Source organism: Palaemon carinicauda, chromosome 37 (assembly GCF_036898095.1).
Source record: "Palaemon carinicauda isolate YSFRI2023 chromosome 37, ASM3689809v2, whole genome shotgun sequence".
Taxonomy (NCBI): Eukaryota; Metazoa; Arthropoda; class Malacostraca; order Decapoda; family Palaemonidae; genus Palaemon; species Palaemon carinicauda.
In genome coordinates this window covers 38,092,984-38,114,077 of record NC_090761.1, presented here as the reverse complement: position 1 = coordinate 38,114,077, position 21,094 = coordinate 38,092,984, and positions in this window count along the sequence as shown.

Genomic DNA, 21,094 nt, shown 5'->3' with positions numbered 1-21,094 from the left:
AAGTTGAAGTGAATATGTGGCTTTTTCTGTAGAAAAAGCCAATGTTCTTACTGAAGGCATGAATTTCACTGACCCTTTTAGCCGAAGCCAAGCACACTAGGAAAAGCGTCTTGAGGGTGAGATCCTTCAGGGAGGCTGAAAGTAATGGCTCAAACCTGTCTGACATGAGGAACCTTAGGACCACGTCTAAGTTCCATCCAGGAGTTGCCAAACGACGTTCCTTAGAGGTCTCGAAAGACTTAAGGAGATCTTGGAGATCTTTATTGTTGGAAAGATCTAAGCCTCTATGATGAAAGACCGAAGCCAACATGCTCCTGTAGCCCTTAATCGTGGGAGCTGAGAGGGAGCGAACATTTCTCAGATGTAAAGGAAAATCTCCGATTGGGCTACAGAGGTACTGGAAGAGGACATAGATGCTGGCTTGCACCAATCTCGAAAGACTTCCCACTTCGACTGGTATACTCTGATGGTAGAAGCTCTCCTAGCTCTCGCAATCGCACTGGCTGCCTCCTTCGAAAAGCCTCGAGCTCTTGAGAGTCTCTCGATAGTCTGAAGGCAGTCAGACGAAGCGCGGGGAGGCTTTGATGAACATTCTTTACGTGGGGCTGACGTAAGAGATCTACCCTTAGAGGAAGACTTCTTGGAATGTCTACCAGCCATTGAAGTACCTCGGTGAACCACTCTCTCGCGGGCCAGAGGGTAGCAACCAACGTCAACCTTGTCCCTTCGTGAGAGGCGAACTTCTGCAGTACCTTGTTGACTATCTTGAATGGTGGGAATGCATATAAGTCCAGATGAGACCAATCCAGTAGAAACGCGTCTATGTGGATTGCTTCTGTATCTAGGACTGGTGAGCAATAGATTGGTAACCTTTTGGTCAACGAGGTGGCAAAGAGGTCTATGGTGGGTTGACCCCAAGTAGCCCAAAGACTCTTGCCCACGTCCTTGTGGAGGGTCCATTCCGTGGGTATCACCTGACCCCTCCGACTGAGACAGTCTGCCAAGACGTTCAAGTCCCCCTGGATGAATCTCGTCAACAGGGAGATGCCTCGATTTCTTGACCATATGAGAAGGTCCCTTGCGATCTCGTACAGCGTGAGGGAGTGTGTGCCTCCTTGCTTGGAGATGTACGCCAAAGCTGTGGTGTTGTCTGAGTTGACCTCTACCACTTAGTTTCGAAGAAAGCTTTCGAATTTCATCAAGGCCAAGTGGACTGCTAATAGCTCCTTGCCGTTGATGTGCATGCTCTTCTGACTTGAGGTCCACAGATCCGAGCATTCCCGACCGTCCAGGGTCGCACCCCAACCCAAATCCGACGCGTCTGAGAACAACACGTGGTTTGGGTTCTTGACTACTAGGGATAGTCCCTCTCTCAGACTGATATTGCTGTCCCACCATTTCAGGCATGCCTTAACTGGTTCGGAGACTGGGAATGATACCGTCTCTAACGTCTTGTCCTTGTTCCAGTGAGAGGCTAGATGGAACTGGAGAGGCTGAAGGTGTAGTCTCCCTAGCGAGACAAACTGCTCCAGGGATGAGAGAGTACCTACGAGACTGTTCCAACTCCTGACTGAACAAACGTTCTCTTTTCAGCATTAGTTGGACTTCGAGCAGGGCTTGTTCTATTCGGGTGGCAGACGGAAAAGCCCGAAAAAAAACTGGACTGCGAATCTCCATCCCCAAACATAGAATAATCTGGGATGGGATCAGTTGGGACTTTTCTAGGTTGACCAAAAGTCCCAACTCCCTGGCCAGACTCAACGTCCAATGTAGATCCTGCAGACAGCGAAGACTGGACGATGCTCTGAGAAGCCAGTCGTCCAAGTACAGGGAGGCTCGGATTCCCGATAGATAGAGGGATCTTGCCACATTCCTCATGAGCCTCGTAAACACGAGAGGAGCAGGACTGAGGCCAAAGCACAGGGCTCGAAACTGGTACCCCACATTCCTGTAAACAAACCTCAGAAACGGTTGGGAATCCGGGTGTATAGGAATGTGGAAGTATGCCTCCTGAAGGTCGAGAGAGACCATCCAGTCGCCTTCCATTAATGCTGTCAAGACAGCCTGGTAGACTTCATCGTGAAGTTTGTCTTGACAATGAACACATTGAGCGCACTTGCCTCTTACGTACTCCTGCAGTGAACATGGCTGCCAGATCATTGGAGCCATCCCTGATAGACTTGTTCCTGCAGAGAACGTGGCTGTCAGACTATTGGAGCCATCCCTGATAGCCTTGTTTATGCATGACATAATTGTACAGCAAAACTTCAAACGCTCGAAAAAAAAACTCCTAACAGGAGATGGTCTAGCTCTGAAGCCGACCATAAAATCTTGGAGCGTCTCATGGCCAGGCGCCAGGGAGAGTCTATGAGGTTTGAGAAGTCTATCTGGGCAGAGGCAGGAACTCCCAAGCCGAGAACTTCTCCCGTGTCATATCAGACTCTCGCTCTATAAGCCAGCTTAAAAGTAGGGAAAGCAAAGGCTGTCTCCCCCAAACTCCTCCTGGTGATTAACCAGTCGCCTAGCAAACGTAAAGCTCTCTTAGAAGAGCGAGAGAGCACTATCTTAGAAAACAACGGCTTCGAAGTAGCTAGGCCTAGTGTAAACTCTGACGTTTAGGCGAACGAGGAGCAGCAGTTACAAAAAGATCCGGACAAAGATCCTTAAAAATCAGCATGATTTATTTAAAGTCCATAGAGGGCTGAGCAGCTTTAGGCTCCTCTCCGTCTGACAGAGTCCTCAAGGGAATATCAGTAGGAGGGGGATCAGCAACTTCCTCATCTGAAGGAACCTTGTCCGACAATTGCCGAGTCTCAAGCAAGGGAGAGACCTGCCGTGGTGGCAATGCTTGACAAGCAGAGTCCACACGCAAAGGAGCAACAGTAGCAGTCAAGGACGCTATGTCATGTAACTGCTTAAAGGACTGACCAGCAACAACAACAGGTGCGGGAGGACGCTCGACGTCAACTCGAGACTGCCTTGACTGCCTAGACTGAGCAGTCAAAACAACTCTTGACTGCGGTGCTTGACGCTCAACGTCAAAACAAGTCAACTATGCTGGTTGGCGAACGTCCTGAACGTCAACAAGAGCAAGCGGCAGCGGCTGAACGTCCACAAGCGGCTGAGAGTCAACACGGGACTGCATCGAGTGAGGCTCTACAACACATGATTGACGTGACTTTGTAACGTCAATGTCAAAAAGTAACGTCAATGTCAACAGGACGAGCAAAGGCTCGTTTGGGCGGCTGACGGCCAGGATCTCGATCAGCTAAGCGGCGAGGATCATCGTGAACCTGCTCAGCAGAATAGTCCTCCATAAGAGAGGCAAGCTTATTCTGCATGTCTTGCCGTACAACCCATTTAGGATCAACGGGAATGGGTGCGGTAAGAGACGAGGGTAACGTCTGAGACTGCAAAATCTTGCCTACAATAAGACTCTCGGAGCCTGTGTTACGCTTTTGTTTAGGCGGCGAGCAGTCTTCCGATGACTGCATAGGGTCAGAGCTGTCCCAATGGCTACAACCAGGACGCTGGACCTGTCCTGAAGGGACTGACTTTCGCTTTAAGGGCCTCGAAACCTTGCTCCACGGTTTCTTACGCGAAAAGCCTTCGGATGACGAGGAGAAAATCGTCTCGCTCGTCTTATGGTAGGGGCGGTCTTGATGAGACACGCCTGAAACCATAGATGGAATGTCTGTTCGCTGATCAAGGCCTCTCGAACCCATAAGTCGTACGACATTACTTCTCCCCTAGGCTTGGGAGCTTGCAAGAGGTCCCGGACTAGGTGAACGACAGGCACGAAAAGACGAACCCTCAGTCGCAACACTGATAACACTTTGCGCAATTATCACTTTATCACTACGATTTTCTGTTTTGCACTTACTTCACTGAAATCGAATTTTTCAACAATTCACATTAGGCATGAATAAAACTGATTTCTACCTGAAGCACGCAATTCTACCCTACATCAAAAGGTTATAATTGCGAAATAAGTCGTATAATGTAAGCACATTAATACAAGCAAAAAAACAGTAAACATATATTAAGATAAAAAGATCAGTGACTGGGGAGGAGACTAAACACTAGTTCATTCAAAACTACGTTTTCAATCTCTCACCGTACAGTGCCTTGGGACGAGAATAAAAACTAAAAACGTTTTATCCTTTCTCCCCGTACAGAGACTTGGGACGAGAGTAAAAAACTGACTCGAGAACAACGTTACTCGCTTGGGACGAGAATAAAGATCGGAACGTTCTCTCTTCCTCTCTCTCTCTCCGTCTCTCTCTCTCTCTCTCTCTCTCTCTCTCTCTCTCTCTCTCTCTCTCTCTCTCTCTCTCTTGATTTCACACCGAAGAGAAAAGCCCACTTACCTTTCGTCAATAAACAGGTTATTTGACCAAAGGAAAAAAACTGAAAGGACTAAGAAATTGAAAATTAACAAGTTCCTTTAAATTAGTATTTAAAACATTTAAGTTTGAAAGAAGAATGAACAAAACGTCAGAATCGATTTACTCTTTCTGCAAAGTGAAACCGTGATTCTCTCTCTCTCTCTCTATCGTAACGATAGAGCGCAAACTGCGTAGCATAAATAAACCAAACGTTAGTTCATCTTTGAAACAGTACGAAGACTATTCAAAGAAAATCTTTCATAAAATATCTACTAAAAAATATTCATTTAATAAGTTTTAAATCTTTTGTTCTGTAAAAGTTATTTACGATTGAAAGGGCTCAACGTTGTTTAACTTCGGTTTCCAAGTTAGGACCGCCTACTCTCGGATTAGGGGAGGAATAGGTAAGGTCGCATATAAACAAATCATTAAAATTTATCTTGATGTTTATTATAAATGGAAAGCTAATCAAAGAGGCCTAATAAAGGCGGTTGAGATATAAAATATATAGAGGAAAATCTATAATTAACAACAACAATTTATAACCTGATAAGATAATTGCTAAAAGCCTAAAACACACTTCCGTACTAAGGGAAGGGTCGGCCATTTTTAAAAGTCAAAGAAAGTCCAAAAAACAATCCAAAGTCATCAACAATTAAATCTATCCAAAAAAGAGTTCAAGATTTAAGTTGAAGATAAAACACCTGCACTGCGAAAGCTCAAACCAAAATGAAGTACTTCACCAAGTCTGTTGAAAAACTCCAGGTTATACAGCGAGTAATGGTACGTCTTGTCGTTCAGACCGACAGAGAAGAATTGAGTCTGTTTACATGTATATGCGGTATCTGGCCGATAGTTGGCGCTAGTGGGCACACCCGCAACCTTCATAGCGATCGCTCGCGAGTTTTTGTGTTTTTTCTGTCGAGCCGCCGGAGGCTCAGCTATTATATATTCACCGGCTAAGTTAAATATTTAAAAATGTACATGTTTAATCATTGCATATGGAATTCCATCGGGTCCAGGGGCTGTATCATTGCAATGAGCAAGTGCGGAATCAAATTCTCTTTCAGTGAAAGGAGAATTATACGACTCTTCCCTTCTTGTTGCATAATTTAAAATTTTCTTTTCTTCAGTGCTCCTATACTGGTGACCAGGGGCTCCTTCACACTTGCTGGATACTTTTGAAAAATGATTAGCCAGGGCATTGCTAACATCATTTGCTTCAGTTACATACTGGCCATTCACCTTCAACACTGGTGGTGGGTTGGGGGTGAATTTGCCAGCTATCTTTTTTACTTTCCTCCACACAGAAGATGGTGGTGTTCTACTGTTAATGGAGGAAACAAAAGACATCCATAACTGGTGCCTTGCTTCTTTCATGGCACGACGGAACTGTGCTCTACATTTCTTGTACATAATTAAATTCTCATCAGTTCTGCGTCTACGCAATCGTGTTAAAGATCTTCTTGTGGCTCTGTGCAGGGCAGTTAGTTCTGAAGACCACCACGGGACTGGTCGTCGTTTGAATAACCCTGTTGTTTTTGGAATTGAATTGACTCCTGCTGTATGGAGAGTTCCATTCAGTAAGTCTATGGCATCATCGATATTTTCAACTTGTCCTGCATCCCCCTCAATTTCGCTTAGCTCACGAAATTTATCCCAGTCCGCCTTGTCAAGATTCCATCGTGGCGATCCCTGTAAAGGTGGACCATTGTTGGTGTTTATAATGATTGGTGCGTGATCACTAGTATGCCAATCATCTAATGTTCTCCAATCAAAGTCGAGAAGGCAATTAGAGCTTACGATTGATAGGTCAATACATGACAGGGTACCTGTCTGGACATGAAAGTGTGTGGGCTCTCCTGTATTAAGGAGTCCCACATCTTCATTTTCCACAATTGATGATATGATATTTCCCCTCGTGTTTGCTAAAACATCACCCCACAAAGGATGTCTACCATTCAAATCTCCAAGTAAAAGAAAAGGTTGAGGGAGTTGTTGAATCACCTCCACTAAGTTGTCATACAAAATGTTATCATTTGGAGGCAAGTACAGAGAACAAATTGTATATTTTCGCCCTATGTCGATCTGTACAACCACTGCCTGCAGAGGTGTACGAATAGACAGAGAAACTTGGGGAACATCTCGACGAACGTATATGAGACTTCCGCCATGGCTCCCCACTTGGTGATCATATGGTGTCCTATAACTAATGTATTCGCGAGGACAAGGGGTATTATGATCAAGTTTGCTCTCCTGTAGACAAATAATTATGGGGGAATGCTCATGAATAAGGAGCTTAAGTTCTTCATATTTGGCCCTTAAACCCTGACAATTCCATTGCAAAATGGAGGAAAAAACTATGGTTTATAATTTGGTAGACCCCTTGGATGGAGTCTTCCCATTAGCAGTTTTTGATCTAACACTATTTTTAGGTGGTTTTATTAAAGAGGGTCTTGATAGATTGGGTTTAGAATTTATGATTTTCTTTTTGTCTTTTTTATCTGATTGTTGAGGAGGTTGGTGGACCTCCACTTGAATTTCCGATTTATTTAAATTGACTTCCAGATCAGAAATATCAACAGACAAATCATCATATTTATTTGACGTCGTAATTTTGATATTTCTTATGGAAGGGGGCGAGAGATATGGAGGGCTCTCTCTTTTCCGATTAGTAGTTTTGAGCTACCAGGTTTTTGCACCTTCCCATATATAGGTGCACCTGGTAACTTGGTGTCAGGTGGCATCTCCATCAAATCAGGCAAGGACATGGCCTGGGAGAGGTTAGTACTATTGTTGGTAATGGGGGACGAAGGCTGTACAGAAATGGGCAATGACCCATTTTTAATACGCTGTGGCAAAGCCTCAGAAGGCAATATGATTACCTTGTCATGCAGTACTTTATTATCAGAGGTTGTATTTCTTTTCTTAGGATTACTGGCAGTGCTAGGTGGGGTTGCTGTGTCCTGTGGTAAATTTACCTTTGATTTTAAGGCCTTTGCATAGCTGGTTGATTTATTCAACAGTCTTTTTGCATGTCCCACACTTGTGTTCTAAACTTGATTTGTTTAGGGCAGCTTCCTCCAACTTATACAGTTCGCATCTCCTATCAGTTGATTTATGATTCAAATTGCAATATGAACACCTGGTCTCAAGTGTACATTCTCCATGATAAGTTTTGGAGCAAATACCACACATTTTTCCATTTTTACAAACTTTGGATGGGTGTCCAAATTTAAAACAATTAAAACATTGCAGGGGCTTTTGTTTGAAAGGCCGAACTTTAATCCTTTCATTTTCAATAAAAATATGGAAAGGTACATCAGCATCTTGGAAAGTAAGTATAATCATTGAAGTTCCAGGAACCTTATGCACTTTCCATACATTTAATGGACACATAGAAAGTATCTCCTCCTCTGTAAATTTGTATGTCCTTATTAAAGACCACTCCCCTTCCATAACTAAAATTTAGATGAGGTTTCATTTCCAATGTAATTTCATCACTGCCTGTCTGTAAGTTAGACAGTATTGCAGACTGAGTCGAAGATTTGGCATGGATGAGATAACTGTTCTTCCCAAAACGAGATATATCTCCAGGTGCTATGGTTTCTACTTTTATTTGGATAAACTTACATATCTTAAAATAATTCCCTATTATCCCTTTAAGTTCAGCTAAGAGCCACATTGGTGGTTTGGGTTTTCTCTGTGAAGGCATGGGTACATTTCTATCTTTTTCAAACCAATCAGCAGGTTTGTACACATCCAATTCCTTTGGGACCTTATCACAAAGAGCTCCCATGATGTTCAAATCGTTAATTTTGATACTACTAATATTACTTATGGCATTAAACGCTTCATCATGACTTTCAAAAGATATCCAAGAGTCCCACTTTTCATCTCCAAGTCTCATCCTTATTTCCTTTATCAATCCATAGCACTCAAATGCTCTATATATATCATCATAATTTGTCTCTAATGGGATTTGGGAAACATGAAGGAATCGTAGTTTCCCTGTGTTACCCAAATTGCTAGATTTTTTAACATCAGTAGAGTGGTCCTTTTTAGTTCGAAGGTCGTCAACAGAGTTTTCCTTAATTACAGTAGCAGAAGTCGTCAACAGTGCCGGGGGGGGGGGGGGGAGTCAGCAAATCCAGGGGATGGGGAGTCAGTATTTGAAGGGTCCATATTTAAGGGTGGGATTTTCAGGTTTTTTGTTGTTGTTTTGTTGGGGTACCTGCTTGAGAATTATAAGAAAGTATCATACGTTGGAAAGGAAATTTGTATTCTCCACTATCGGCACAATGAGAGTATACTTCCCCGATGGTCCACTCCATACCCTACCCGAAGGATAGCATCAAAACAGATATAGAGGCACAGGTGTAAGCTAAACCCGCCTGTTAGGACTGAGACCAAAGTAATATGGAATCATCCTCCCCATATCTGTAATGATGGGCTTCCGGCCAAAAGCCAAGAGTCCCACCTCAAGGATTGGATCCCCCTGGATTCCGATGACCCAACCCTTGAGAGTAGTTCTGCCAAAAAGGTCCAAACCATCTTTGGGATGGCTGAGATCATCCAATACTCTCATATATAGCTTTGAATGCGAATACCTCCCAACCGTGATCCCTTCTCCCATTCATCTAAGCAGGCAGTAATAACGAATGTGGAAATATCCACGCCATTTAAATAAAATAGAAAAAAATAGATAAATAAATAAATGAACAAATAAAATAAATAAATATATATATATATATGCATACATCTACATATATATATAACTAAGAAAAATAATAATCATAGAGATAGGACAGCAAGATGAAAGAAAGTTGATAAAATTAGGAGAAGGTCGAAGTAATATTAAGCAGAAGAAAAAGATGAAAGAGAGAAATTTAGATTCGAACTGGGGGAGCAATTTCCCGAAGTTCGAGAGCCCTCTTGCCCGTCACCAAGATTCAGCACGGGAATGAAATGCCGTGCTGAAACTCAATGACTTCATCAAGGCATTTTCTCATTAAGAGGGACATGAAGTCTAGAGGTCTCACCGCAAGTCTGACCATGTCCGCTGTCTCCATGCTGAACCGAGTTTGCTTGACAAACTCGTTCAGAGCTGAGAGGTCGATGACAGGTCTCCAGCCTCCAGACGCCTTCTTTACAAGAAAGAGACGACTGAAGAAGCCTGGGGAGCCGTCGACGACCTCCTGGAGAGCATCCTTCTTGAGCATGGTCTCGACTTCCGCCCGAAGGGCCAGCCCCTTTACCGATCCCATGGCATAGGAGCTCAACGACACTGGATTCGCTGTCAAGGGAGGTTGAGATGTTATGAACGGGACGCGATAGCCTTGGCCGATCACAGAAATCGTCCAAGCATCGGCCCCATGTTGCTGCCACCTGTGCACGCAAAGTCGAAGGCATCCCCCCACAGGTGGACACGCGGGGGGACTGCCACTCCTAGCGTTTGCGGCCGCCCCCTCTAGGAGTCTTGCCTCCCCTGGAGGACTTACCGCCCCTTTTGTCCTTGGCTGGAAAGGGCTGGGGCTTAGACACCACTTTCTTAGCTGCCGGTACCTGCTTTGGTGTCTTGCGAGGCTGCTGCTGCTGTTGCTGCGGAGCTGGAGGCTTATAGGGCCGAGCTGTAAGGGCCCTATGGATGAGGGAGTCCTGGCTAGACTTCCTCCACCTCTCAGCCGTTCGTTCCATATCCTGAGGCTCCAACAGATTCCCCCCAAGGAGGGAAGCATGTCTGAGCCTATAGACATCCACAGCGGGGACCTTCGGGTGAAACTTCTCGGTCACCGCATCACGCCGCTTCAATACCGAGTTGGCCCACAGGGTGGTAACCTGGTGTGCCAAGAACTCGATGGAGCGGGTGCCCGAGAGTAGGAAGGTCTCCAGGGCCTTCCTATTGGTCTCCTTAGACAAATCCTTGGAGCGCAATAGGATACCCAGAGACCCTAGCCATATATCCAGCCACGAAGTGGCCTGCATGGCGCACTTCGCGACCTTCTCATGGCTCAGGATCTCCGACGCCGAGAACACCACCTGCCAGATGGAGAGCTTCTCGAGAGGAACTCCCTTAGCAAGCTCTTCTACGGAATGATGGAGAGGAAGAGCGAGACTAGACTCCCCCAAGATCTCAAAATACCTCCTCTGCTGGAGACGAGGAGGTGGGAGGAGTTTGTTCCCGGCAGAGGAACGACTGGAGGAAGCAAGAGCCGCCAGTTGAGCATTGGCCCTGGCTCTGGCACTCTTCAACCCCTGGGACCAGGGCAGAGCCACACTGGTCTTAGGGGGCTTCTGAGTACCGTACACCTGGTCCAGGACCGTGTCCTTGCCTTCTCGGGGGGCGATCACGGGGTCCATGAACCCGTTGAGTTGCCTCATCAGGCTCAGGACCTGCCAGAAGGCATGCTCAGACTCCTGCTGGTCTCCTCCTTGCGGACTGGCAGCTAAGTCTCCCGTCCCCGGAATCTCTTCCTGGGGAGATGCGTGGTCGTTCTCCCGGGGTGCAGCTGGTTCCTGACGAATCCAAGACGACGACTTCGGGATTGTCTTGGAGTCCTTGGGTTCCCTCCTGGGCGGGATACACGACCCCAACAAAGAGGTTCGGAAAGCGCCCTCCGCGCGAGACGATTCCCCTCCATGAGGAGATGACTCCCCCCTTGGTGCCGAGGGGGAGACCATCACTCACTGGATTCTCCCGAGGACGGAAAAGCCTCGTCCTCGGGAGAAGGAGAAAGCGCCTGCGAAGGGGATGGAGCCTTCCTGACAGACCTCTTAGGAACCAACTTCTCCCTGGGAGAAGTCACCACGAAGTCCACTCCTCTCCTTCTCTTCAGCGGGGGCGAGGCAGCCGTTGGCTTGTGTCCTTGATCGGTGAGTGCTGGCTTCATAGCCTTCACTAACGCCAGCATCAGAGCACCAAACCAAGTCTGCCGAGACACGGACACAGAGTCCGAAATTCCCGCTGGAGGGAAGGGGATCGGGCGATCCTTCGGAGTGGACACCACTGGACCTGCCTGAAAAGGAAGGGGGGAAGAAAGTTGTACTGACCTCTCTGATGTGTCTTCCCTATCCTGCACATGAGTCCTGCGCTTCGGCGGAGGCGATCCTGAGTGCGGTCTGGCGACACGCGTCCCTGCTGCTGTCGCGGGCTGCGAAACCTGACGCAAACGGGGGTCGTGCTGACGCTCGTATGTAGGCAAAACTACCGGATCGCGCGCGAGAGAATGTTGAGGCGCGGGCGTGCAAACGCGCGGAGACAAACGAGCGTGGGAGCGATTGTGCGCAGGCGAGCGATCGCGCGGGCGCGCAGGCGAGCGATCGCGCGGGCGCGCAGGCGAGTGGGCGCACAGGCGAACGAGCGCGTGGGCGAGCTGGCGAGTGAGCACGTTGGCGCGTCGGCGAGGGAGTGCGTTGACGCACGGGGGAACGAGATCACTCCGATGACCGCTGACGATGTTGTCCAGGAGACCTGTAGCGCGTGGGAGAGCGATGGCGAGCAGGCGATCGGCGGCGCGCTGGTGAACGCTGGCGCGTAGGCGAGCTATGGCGCGCTGGTGCATGGTGGCGCGTTGGCGAGCGATAGCGCGTAGACCGCGTAGGCGAACAACCGCGCGAGGGCGAGCTGACATAAGGCGACCCATGTCCCTCCAGATCTTCTGGGCGACGGTGCGTTAGAGAACGCTTGCGCGCAGGCAATAGGTCACGCGGGCGGTCTGGAGATCGCCGATGTTCAGGTGATCGCTGACGCGCTGGGGACCGTTGACGCGCAGGAGATCGCTGACGAGCAGGCGAATGTTGATGCGTCTGTGATCGCTGGCGTGCTGGTGATCACTGGCGTGTTGGTGATCGCTGGCGAGCAGGAGGGCGACGCGTGGAATCCCGTGAGGGAACTGCCGGCGTGGGGCGCAGAGGCGAACGCTCACGAACGGGCTCAGGAACAGGAGGCGCATGGGCGCGTGGGCGTACAGGCATTTTGGAAGTACGCGCTGGAGACCGCGAGCGTTCTTGCGCTGGAACAGGCTGACGAGCAGGATCGCGAGGGCGAGGAGAAGAGTCCTTGGTCAAGACCTGAACCGAAGTTCTAGGTCGGGCAGGCGAGCGTGGGCACACAGGGCGCGAGTCAGGAACTGGGAGCGCAGGTGCGCCCTGATGGGCAGGAGATCTAGGGCGCTCAGGGGAATGCTGGCGCACTGGGCGCTCAACAGGAACAACAGGCTGAAGGATGTCCTCAGGAGAGCGCTGGCGAGAAGAGGGGCGACGATCATCAGGAGAGCGCTGGCGAACAGGAGAACACTGACGATCAGGAGAGCGCTGACGAGCAGGGGAGCACCTGTGCGCTAACACTGCAGAAAGGAGCGCAGGGGAACCCTGACGCGCAAGGGAAGAACCCACACCGTGGGAAGCATCCCTTTGCCCCGAAGGGACCGTTGCCCGTCGGGTGACGAGGTCAGGCTGCTGGACGTCTGCACCAGAAGCTGAAGGTCTGGAAGGTGTAGGAGACCGATCCCCGGAGAGGTCTAAGGAAGCTGGAGCTGCAGGCTGCTTACGGCGAGGAGAGTCCCCCTCGGAGGAAGGAGGCGAAGATTCAAAAAGGCGCCTCTTAGCACCCTTATAGGGAGACGGGAGGCCCTTGCGGCGCAGCGGACGGTGAGCCTTACGGCGAAGGTGGCCACGAGGAAGATCGTCAGGACCATCAGTCCTCCGAAGGGGAGTCTCAGTCAAAGCACTCCCCCTAAAGGAAGGCTCGGCAGCCGAAGAGCCCGCGGGACTCCCTTCCCCCTTCGAAGGATGTACGGAAGGGGGAGGAGAGCCTTCAGCACCATCATCCACAACAGTACCCGCAGAGGATTGACCCGACCCGTCGGAAGCCTCTGCCACCACGACGTCGACGATAGACAAGAGGATCTACCTCTGCTATCACCGGCGACTGCTTAACAGCGGCCCCTAACTGGACATAGCCAATCAGGGCTTCCCTGGAGGGCAGGCCCTTAAACCCCAAGGAAGCCCAAATCTGAAAAAGATCATCATTAGACAAGGAGTCATTAGCAACAACCTCCCCCGGAGGAGGAGGAGGAGCCGCCCCGCTATGGGAGGCGACGCCCTCTCCCCCAATCCAAGGTCGGGAAACAGAACTAGGGCCTGCGCTCCCACTCGGCGGTCTCTCCTTAGGAGCCGAACGAGGGGGAGCTTCGGAGGAGGTTTGGGCGGCGAAAGAAGAGTCCCGAGAGCCTTCCTCCTTCAAGGCAACCCCGGAAGGAGAACGGTCTCTCTTGGACTTCTTCTTACGCCGGCGGCCAAACCTCTCCCACTGGGAGGCAGACCACTCCCTGCACGTGTTCTCTCTGTCACACGGTTGGCCTCGACACTGCGGGCAAAGGGTGTGAGGATCTGTGTCCACCGCAGACATAAATGTACCGCAAGGGCGACCGGCAATACCAGGGCACTTGCGCATGGTGAACAATAAAGGGTGAAGCCAACTTCAAAACGCACACACACAAACTGGAAGAAAAAGCAAAAAAAGATTAAGGCTGTCAACGAGGACGATGGACAGACACGTCAGTTCATCGCCGGAGCCAAAAGTGAAGTGAAGCAAATCACCGGTGTGTGGGGGGGGGAGGGGTAGCAAGCTACCCCTTCCCCTACCCCCGCTAACTAGCGCGGGGGTAGTTAACCCTCGTTAAAAACTATTGGCTCGTCATTTCAGCTACACCGAAAAGTAAACCCAATGTAAATAGCGTGGTTTGTATTTCGGTTACGGAACAACTGGCTTTTTGGCCTTACCCGGGGTACTCCCTATTGTGCAGGGATTAGTACGACAATAAGGTGACCCTAACACCTCGCTAAACCTGCTAAGCATGGTCTGAGGCTTACGCAAGCTGTGCGTGATGAGAAACTAGCAATGGACTGTCAAGGTAAAGGTTATTCTGAGAATTGCAGGGAATAACTGAGGAGACCGAGACATTCCTAATACCATCTCGCCAGGGTATGGGGACGCAACAGTATTGGGACAATACTAGGATACACAAGGGAGCAATGGTTTGATTTACCTGCAGAGGTTTTAAGTCAGCTTGTGCAGAGGACCCACGATGCTGATTTCCCCAAGAGAGGGAAGGATGAAGAAAGGAAAAGAGCAAGCCTTTCCCTCTCATTCACTCGAACTAAAACCCGGCTAATCAATACCCTCAACCTTCTGCTACTTGTCCAATAAGGAGCTTGAGTTACTAAACCAGCTTGAGTTACTAAACCAGCTGTTGTGCATCCAGCACAGGACCAATATAAAACATAATGAGATTTCTGTGTGTCACGCTTTGCAGGTAGTGGGCGTTGAACGTACTTTGGCGTTTCCACAGGCTCAATAGCAATACCTGTGTCACGGAGTAGTTCTTCTTGAAGGCCAGACGTAGCTACGCCCCTGGCATCGTGGGCTATGGGACAACATGCAGGTGGGGATTGGGATTCAGAGCAAGGTCAGTGACCCTGCAAATCCATGCGGAGATTGTGTTTTCCGTGATCCTCCTCGTTTCTGCCCTGCTGACGACCAGTGAGGACGCTCTGAGCCGAGCTGCTGCTGATCTCTTGAAGTAGCGCCTCAGACACCTTACTGGGCATAGGAACAGATGATTGGGTCGACAGTTACAGAGAGGAGACTCGTTATCTGGAAGGAGTCAAATCTAGGATCCGAAACCTGGATTCTGAGTCTAAGCAACAAGCTCAGGGACGAAGCTGAAGCTTACCTCTACCCATCCTCCTGAATGGGCAACGGCAAATGAAAGACCATGAAGTCTGCTGACTCGTTTAGCTGAGGCCAAGGCGAGCAGGAACACCGTCTTCCAGGTTAGAAGGCAAACTGTTGCCTGTCGTAATGGTTCGTACAGGCATCCTTCTAGGGACCAAAAATCTTAAACAACGTGCCATGGGGGAGGTCTCACTTCTGACCGTGGTCAGCTAAGTTCACAACTACGTATGAGGATGGAAGTTCTAAAGATGAGGAAATGCCCATTCCTTTTAGTTTAAAGGCGAGACTCAAGGTTGAGCGACAGCCTTTGACTATTGAAACCGAGATGCATTTCCTCCCTCAATACACGAGAAATTATGCTATTGCTTGAATAGTGGTATTGAATGGATTGTGACCCCTTCTGCGGTACCAGCCACAAAAGACGTTCCATTTCAGAATGAGTTGATAAATTTTGCAGCTATGCAGGAATCCCCTTCACGACTTGTGAAAAACCTCTCAGAGAGGAGATGCTGGATAGTCTCCAGGCGTGAAGTTGTAGCGAAGCTATTGCCTTGTGGAAATGTCAACATGTGGTTGTCTGAGTAGATTGTGTCATGGAGGAAGTTCTCTTAGGGGCTCCGTTAGGAGCAGCAGAAGGTGCGGGAACCACTCTGCGTGATGCCATAGCGGAGCTAAGAGTGTCATTGAAAGATTGAGCGATGTTCAGGTCTGGTTGAGTACTCTTCTCATCAGTGGGAATGCATACACGTCGATGTTGTCCCACCGTTGTTGGAATGCATCTTGACAGAGAGTCTTGGTATCTGGGACTGGGGAGCAGGCCAATGGGAGCCTGAAGTTCAGGGCTGTAGCGAACTCCACAAAACAGAGAGAGAGAGAGAGAGAGAGAGAGAGAGAGAGAGAGAGAGAGAGAGAGAGAGAGAGAGAGAGAGAGAGAGAGAGAGAGTGTGCTTGTATCCTTTGAAATTTGTATTTAGTGGGTGAGAAGTATAGATTAAGAATAAAAGTATTTGACCTTACTTCATAAACCACCTAGCTAAACCACAAATAATTTTGCATGTGCATTTAAATTCATTAGGAATACAGATACCCAAGAAGGAATTATTTCCACATTAGTAAATCAATGACAAATTTTGTGTATTAATAATGTGTCAATTTTTCTTACCTATCACTAATGTTTTCTACACACACAATATTCACACCTTTATAAGGTAAAATACATAAACATTACAATGTCATTTACTATCTTTGGACATGAAAAAAAAATTTGGTAGAGGCTATTGTAAACGCATAAATTTTATGAATAAATCTCTTTAATTCACTTCCTAGATCAATTACCCATTTTAGGTACAGGCATTCCAAGAGAGTCTCCTCTACTCTTAAATATTTAAGAAAATAAGACTGAAATTTCCTTGTGGGCTAACAGACCAGCGCAAAGACTTTTTTTTTTTTCAATTTTTGTTAAATCCTTCAAATTGTATCCACGTGAAAGTCGGACCCGATTTGAGGACTCGCACATAATTCATATAATGATTAAAATTCTCGGACCTTACAATATACAACTCATAAAATAAATTCTGTTACATCGGACCTCACCCTATATAACACGAGATAAATTCTCGGACATCAGACATCCAAAATTATTCACATAATAAACTATCGGACATTGGACCTCACATATTATTCAAATAATAAATTTTTGGACATATGACCTCACATATAATTAATATAAATTCTCAGACCTTGGACCTCACACATAATTCATATGAATAAAATTCTATACTTCTCATATAATTCATATAATAAATTCTCGGACTTCGCATGTAATTCATATAAATTCTCGGCATCGGACCTCCCATATAATAAATTCTAGGCATCGGACATCACATATAATTCTCATATAAAATTTGCATTAAAAAATCTGTAAATTCCTGACAACATTTATTCCTCGATTTTTATGGTTTTAAAAACTAATATATTGAGGTAAAGGAGTGATATTACGGTCACCAACATATACAGTATAATAAAGTTGGGTAAAATTACGGTAGCCTCTATTTCACCGAGATAAGGCTGAGAATGGTATATTTTCACGGAGAATTTCCGATTAAAATTGCGGATTTTTGTAACAATGTAAGCAAATCAGTCAGGATACTGCAATCTATGGGGTGTAGGTAAGAGAATACGGCAGTCTAAGGGGTTAGGCAAGAAAGTAAAGATACAGCAGTCTCAGGACTGTAGGTATGTAGCTAAGGATCGGGCTCCTATGTTAGGTTAAGTGGGGAACCTTAGGAAGTTTTCTATTGTGCTTCTCCCATTTAATATGTGGTTTTTATTCGTAACTTTAGAAATTTTGATACTTTAATATGACACCACTTATCTTGTGTTTATTATGCCCGAGAATTTGGTCTATGAATTGTATGCATGGTCCTCAAATTCTATTCATTATTATGCAAGATCCGTTAATCGGGTCAAACTTTTATATCATCATCATCATCTCCTCCCACGCCTATTGCCGGTTTTAGAAAAGAAAATAAAGTTTTTTTTCTGAAGGAAATACACAAAAGTATTATTATATAACATGGGAAAACTTTACTTATAAAGCAATGGTGTTATGTATAGCAAAGCTCCCGTTTCCTTAAAAAATAAGGAAACCCAGGATTTTGGATGGGGAAAATTCACTGGCAAATTGATAAATAATGCTATAACTAACCTTTCCTTCTCTATACATTATTCTCTGGGAAGCATAATAAATCCACGAAAACGTAGGCAAGTTTCATGGCAAGTATCACAGTATTCCTGATGTAGTGAAAATTCTTTTGAAAGGTCATTGTGTTGTCCCTTTAAGGTTAAAGTGTCCCAAGTGCAATTCTGGTAGAGATTTATTTGTGATTTACTTTATCATAATGTAAGAATTTATTTTTTATTTACTTTTAGTTTGTGACCTGGGAAGGGGAGTCAAGCGTGCTTACCCCCGACTAGGTCTGTAACCTGGGAACTACTAGGTTAGGTTAACTGGATTGTTTAATTTGTGTCCTTTTAAAAATCTCGAAAGTGTTAATTAATCACGTTTTGTCCTGTTTCCCCCACACTGAAAGTCCCAAGTTCCTATCTGGGTTTGTCGCGATAGGGGTTTCCATAACATAAATAATGCTAAAACTAACCTTTCCTTCTCTATACATTATTCTCTGGGAAACATAATAAATCCACGAAAACCTAGGCAAGTTTCACGGTGAGTATTACAGTACTCCTGGTGTAGTAAATATTCTTTTAAAAGGTCATTGTGTTGTCCCTTAAAGGTTAAAATGTCCCAAGTGCAATTCTGGTAGATTTATTTGTGATTTCCTTCAACATAATATAAGGATTTATTTGTGATTTACCTTTAGTTTGTGACCTGTGAAGGGGGGTCAAGCGCGCTTGCCCCCGACTAGGGCTGTGACCTGGGAACTACTAGGTTAGGTTAGGTTAGGTGGGTTTGTTGAGTTCTGTGGCCTTTTTTGTCCTGTTTCCCCACACTGAAAGTCCCAAGTTCCCCCTGGGTCCGTCGGGAAGGGGGGGGGGGTACATAACGGTAGAATGGCTTCTTATTTGCAGTGGAAATAAGTGTCAAATTCGTTAAAGCACACTAAAGACTGTAGGTAAAGCTGTTTTTCCTATCGGAAATATGGTCCCGTGTTTTTCTATAATTTTACCATCCATTTATTAAGGTATTATGACCCCAAGTACCTTCATATATATTTTGGATAAGACAATCAATAGCCAATTACTTAATATTCGCCAGAATTCACAGCGTACCGTAATTAATATAATGAACAGAACTAAACGTAATTATGATGTTAATCAACTAATTTCACCATATTAGGAGCTTGAAACAAACTGCAAAAGTTCAGGATCGAAATATAGTTAAAGGGGCCATTAGTCTACAGCTTGGAAAGACATCACTTTTTGCAACATGTACCCCTAGCTATCATTTTCAACGCTATAACACCTTTTCAAAACAAACTACGGGTTATTCGAACATCGAGTTTACGAAAAGTTAAATAAATTACCAAGAAAATCTACTTCCTTACCAAAGGTCATCTCGACACACTTCACCTTGTAAGGAACGCCCTTTCGGCTTTCGGGAATCGGGACTCGGGAGTGTCATTCAGTGTTGCCAGATGGGTTAGTCTGAAAATCCCCAAAATTCATGATAAAAAAAATCCCACAAACAACCCAAAAAATCCCCATTTCCACAAATATATTTTCTTTTGATCATGTAGGCTTTACCAATAAAGAAATTACTCATTATACTACATATAAGTGAAAGTAAACTAATTACAACGATATAGAGGTTTACTCATCTTTGTTTCTTCTTCATAGAAATATGTACAGAATATCCCCATCAGACACAAAATCCCCAAATCTAGGGATAAATTCATATATTTGGCAACACTGATCCATGCTAAAATCGGGAAAATTGCTTCGTTCATTAGTGAAAAGCTTCGCGTTTTTCACAATTGGATGTCTGGTTGGAAAAAAACAACAATTCAAAGGACCTATTAAAAAATATGATTAATTATAACCGGGAATATATAAATATAGTGAGGTACAGTATATTTATTAGGATAATTATTTTTTCACTATACAGAGAAATATAAGATACCTAAAGCAACACTTTTTATTCCTTACCATTCTTTTATAAACGCACCAACACAATTCGCTAGAACTATTTACTTTAGTCTCTCATAAGAAATTAAAGAAAACGATATACCAACTTATGTAATAGAAAACGTTTTCATTGGAGACTATCTCATTTATTTTACTATGAAAGAAGAATTGCGATAACTTTTATATGTTAACAAATTTGAAAATATACCATTTACTAATTTCTATATAAAGCCATGATATATTTGAACATTTTTGTATTATTAATTGAAAAAAACAAAACAATACGGTAAGTTCTTATCCTTTTATGTACGGAAAATTTTAAGAATCAACTATTGATAATTTCTATGGAATTTCTTTAACACATTGCAATTTGATATAGCTAGAGATTTCTAAAAGAAGAAATAAAATAATCAATATACACACTAGGCTACAGAGAACCCAATTAAAGTTGATATGGATGTAAGTAATCATAAGTTGATCTATACAAAATAACTTCAGAAAAAAAAATCCTTGAATCTGGAAGTACTTTACCTTCGCAACGAATTTGCTCTGCATGAAGTGCATTTGGTATATCTAAAGTAAAAAAGCCTTAGCACTTGGGTACTTTCAGCACTTGGAAAGGAGTGAGTATACTATGTTAATTGCATGACAGAATTGAATCCAGATTAAAAGTAGTGTCACCAATAATTTGAAGTAAAAATAAAACATGTCAGCAATATGAAGAGAGAGAGAGAGAGAGAGAGAGAGAGAGAGAGAGAGAGAGAGAGAGAGAGAGAGAGATGAGAGAGAGAGAGAGAGAGAGAGAGAGAGAGAGAGAGAGAGAGAGAGAGAGAAAGAGAGAGAGAAACTAATTTTCTCTATACTTATCATATATTTTCAAAGGAATCTTCATTCTCGCTTCGAAGTTAATCTCTTACATGACACATATTTCTTGGTTTAATAAATGTGGAGAGTTTATTTTTATATAAATGTTTGAGTGGGAACTTAGTCCAGGAAAGGCTCCCTACGTCAGTTACACAAAGATCATCAGGGGAGGATAATGAGCACTTACACTCGGGGCACAAACACCCTGCTAATAACTTTACTGGCACAGTTCCCTAACCGTCACTCTTAAATACTTAAGGGGGAAATTTTACTGTCCAGAGGCCGGAGAACTCCACACGTGAAAATAAAAGTAATTCATGGCCTACTCTAGCTTTGTCAGGTCTATAGTCATCATCACTCTTAGGCTCTGTTTCGGCTCCGTCACAGTGACGCCAGTGAGATGTTGGACAGGAATCTTACGTTAATGCAATTAGAGACTATAAAGAAAATGGGAGTAGTG